This window comes from Sinocyclocheilus anshuiensis, unplaced genomic scaffold, assembly GCF_001515605.1.
Source record: "Sinocyclocheilus anshuiensis isolate Anshui unplaced genomic scaffold, SAMN03320099.WGS_v1.1 scaffold387, whole genome shotgun sequence".
NCBI lineage: Eukaryota > Metazoa > Chordata > Actinopteri > Cypriniformes > Cyprinidae > Sinocyclocheilus > Sinocyclocheilus anshuiensis.
This window is the reverse complement of record NW_015549624.1, coordinates 743,730-747,953: the sequence shown is the minus strand read 5'-3', so window position 1 is coordinate 747,953 and position 4,224 is coordinate 743,730.

The following is a 4,224-nucleotide window of genomic DNA, read 5'->3' as shown; positions in this document are numbered from 1 at the left end:
ATCTAACAGGATTATTCCAGACAGAGGCATTGTTGGGGTTGGAAATCCATGTGTGGTGTTTATTGATTATGTAACTTAAGTCAGCTGTACATAACAGGCTCTGAGATGTTCTGCTCTGCTGCTTTCACTCCTTCTATATATTTTATGTTCTTCAGCTTCAGGCTCCGTTATGTTGATTTTTATACAAAGGTCACATTACAACTGGTAACTTGCTTCTGCGGTTTACTTTTTGAATGCCTTCTATACAGTATATTGTTTTATTGTTCTACCCTAGTCCCAGACCCAGACGGTCTTTAACTAATAAATATAAATAATTTTAATTATTTATTAAAATATTTATTTAAAATTACTTCAACATTAAGTAGTTTTTACACAAATTACAACTTTGGAGTCATTTCCAACATGACAAACAGTTTTGACAACCCAATCTCATAACAAAATATAACTATTTTACATTTTGACAGATCAGTCTTATATTCGTATAAATTCAAATGATTTGATTCATACTTAAACATATGATGTTTAGTAAAAAAAAAAACTAAAACATATGAATTTGCCACCAATTCACCAACACGTGAATAGCTGCTTGCTAGTTTTGCATTTAATAAAGTTTTATGTAAGATGCATAAAATTGTAGCTATGAAATTCAGTGGCGGCTCGTGGGTTTTAAAATAGAGGAGGCACACTAATTGAATTGGTCTGGGGATCCCTGCCGATTATTATTATTATTATTATTATTTACTTAATCACTTTAAAATGGCTTTTTGGTGGCTTTTAGTGAGAAAACAAAGAAAACGACACATACAGCAAGATAATATAACTTCACTTACCTGTCTTATCACTTGAAGCAAACATCCATCCCTTCTTAAAAGTCTGTTAAAAGAGAGCTGCCTGTTGGGGACATTCTAAAACGCTTAACGTGAAAAACGCTTAATGTGGCTTAACGTAGGTATCTAAACACCAACCAGGGAAACCCAAATTTCTGTCAAACCTTACTTGTAATAAACACTAACTACTGTCAAAACAATGAGCCCTTACTCCACAGATAAAGTGAATAATATCACGTTAAGCGTTTTCTCCCCCATAGAAGTCCATTATAAGGAAACAGCTTAATGTGGTTTAACGTACCTTAACAACGACCGGGGGAAATACAATTTTTGTCAAATTTTACTTATAATAAACACTTTCTGCTGTCAAAAGAACGAGCTCTTCTTATTCAGCGTAGCTGTAACGTATAATATCACGTTAAGTGTTCTCCCCCATTGAAGTCCATTATAGGCTAAGGTAACAGCTTAACGTGGACGCATCGACGAACTGAGAACATTGTAATTTTGTTCAGTTTAATTTTGTAATAAGCATGAAAGTAAAGACAGGTACAGGTTTCTCCTGTCTCAGCTCATTATCTCTAATGATCACGCCCTCGCACGGAACGCTGTTCATAAGGTAATGATCTACGCGAGCCATGCGAACAGGGTCAACGCCCCCAAACAACGGGACAACAAAGTGTTCATTGTCAAGTTTATTGATTTGTCTGCACTTTTGGATCATAACACATTAAGCTGTTTCCTTATAATAGACTTCTATGGGGGAGAAAACGCTTAACGTGATATTATTCACTTTATCTGTGGAGTAAGGGCTCGTTCTTTGGACAGTAATTAGTGTTTATTACTACAAGTAAGGTTTGACAAAAATGTGGGTTTCCCTGGTCATTGTTTACGTACGTTAAGCCACATTAAGCGTTTTTCACGTTAAGCGTTTTAGAATGTCCCGCCATGTTGTGCTATTTAATTAAGCCAACTGCTGTAGCCTATATCCAGCTTAGGCATGTTCTAGCTCCCTTTATTTTTAATTTGTATATATACTGTTTGAATGACAGTTTGCTAAATCCGTCGGCGATCAAATATTCAATATCGCTACTCATAAGTACTTTGTTACATTATCAGCGCAGCGGCAGACGTTCAAACTAATATCATGTAATTTACGTCTCTATGATGATTGGTTGATATCAGAAGGGAGGCTTGCCTCCCTTGCAAGGTTTCTTATCTCAAAACTCCTCAACGCTGAAAGTGAACACTCGATGGTGATTGGCTAATTGTTTTTACCAACGGAGGCACAAGAGCTCAGCTCTCCCCCGGCCTCCCCCTCCCCTTCTCTATCACCTAGCAGTTGTAATTACATCAGCAGATTCGGCACATTCGCAATAGAAAAGCGGCGTTTTCACGTTACGGTATTACAACTGTGAAATTACTAACAAAAAATACACATTCTGAGACATGAACTGAAATGAATTGTGAATTTTATTAACATTAAATCGTCCTCATTTTCACCTCAAAATTTTGTGGAAGCTGTGCCTCCCCCGACGAGCCGCCACTGATGAAATTAGCTTTAGCAAAACAAAAGAGCCATCTATTCCAAAAATGTTTCCACCACCATCATTTCCACCACAAAATGCTATTAAACATTATAAATAAAAACATTTCGTAAGCATGTATGAAAATATATAAATGAGATTACTCAAAATCATATGAATTCACCAAAACTTATATAATATAGTTGCATATTATTTTTCCTCTAATAAAGTTTATATTTCAGAAATATAAAATGCTAGCTATGAAATTAGCTTTAGCAAAACGAGAGCCATTTTATTCCAAAAATGTTTCCACCGCATATTATGCTATTAAATGCAGTAAATGTGATTTGTACAAAAATGTTTGAACTAATAAAACTTATATTTCAGATACATAAAATTAGCTTTTGCAAAACAAAGTAGTCTGCTTTTTTATTATAAAAATGTTTCCACCATTGAATTTTCCACCACAAAGTGCTATTAAATGCAACAAATTTTATTAGACAAAAGCATATGATTTTTAGGAAAAAAGTAAGCATGAAGGTTCACCTCTTAACCTTTGTTAGTGTGGTGTAAGAGGATCATATGAAAACAGACAAATTAAATTAGCTTTAGCAAAACAAAAAAGCCAATTTATTCCAAAAATGTTTCCACCACCATCATTTCGACCACAAAATGCTATTAAATGCAAAAAATTAATTCATACAAAAGTATATGTTTTTTAGAAAACATTAAGCATGAAGGTCCACCTCTAAACCTAACCAAAAATAAAAAATGTACGAATAAGATTCTAAAGACTCATTCATATTTAAAGGTCTACTGAAGTGGCTTGAAATGTAGCGCAGCGTTATGTGTTGATGCAATTTCAACTGAAACAGGAAGACAAGGCGGGACATATAATGTAGCCCCGCCCCCTTTTTTTACATAGCCAATAGAATTTGTGTAGATTTCAACATTTTGTCTAGAATTCAAATAGTCTGATATGTTTAGTGTCTGCGCTGACTCGCGCGTATGATCTGCTCCATGCTATCATGTCTCTGGACCGCAGCAGACAGTGCGCACTGCGGCGGTTCACGTGACAACGGCAAACCAGACTTCATTTGACCCAATCGATTTTTTTAATTGTCTGAATCATTCCCTATTCACCATAGAGAAAATACAAATTCTGTGAACAAGTGACCGATTTCAGCCACAGCTTTGGCATCTATTTATAGTGTAGGGGGCAGGGGGCGTCAGATTCTAGAGAGCATTTGATTGGATGAGAAGCTGGAATGCAGGGTGATGTCATAAAAATCGTTGATCCATATTGGTGGAAGTGAGACACTGTAAGTTTTGAATGCTTATATCTTCTAAATGTGAATCTTGGCATTGTTTTGGAGCAGCTTACAGATAACCTTACATACTAAAAGCCAAAAAACGTATTTTTTGATTTCATGGGGACATAAAAGATACATAAAATGCCATCCATAAAATTAGCTATACCATGAGACACTGTAAGTTTTGAATGCTTATATCTTCTAAATGTGAATTTTGGCATTGTTTTGGAGCAGCTTACAGATAACCTTACATACCAAAAGCCAAAAAACGTATTTTTTGATTTCATGGGGACATAAAAGATACATAAAATGCCATCCATAAAATTAGCTATACCAAAAAACGCCATTTTATTCCAGAAATGTTTTCACCACCATCATTTCATCATTTCAAAAACAAAGGAACAGCCTTCTTCTTTGACCCATGTAACTTGTATATTCATTGTCAGATGCTGGAACACACAGGGCCAAATACACAGCACCCATAAACAACCCTTAATTAAATATTAAAGACGCTTGCATAATTAATAGATCTGACCATAGAATGACCAGGTGCTATAATGC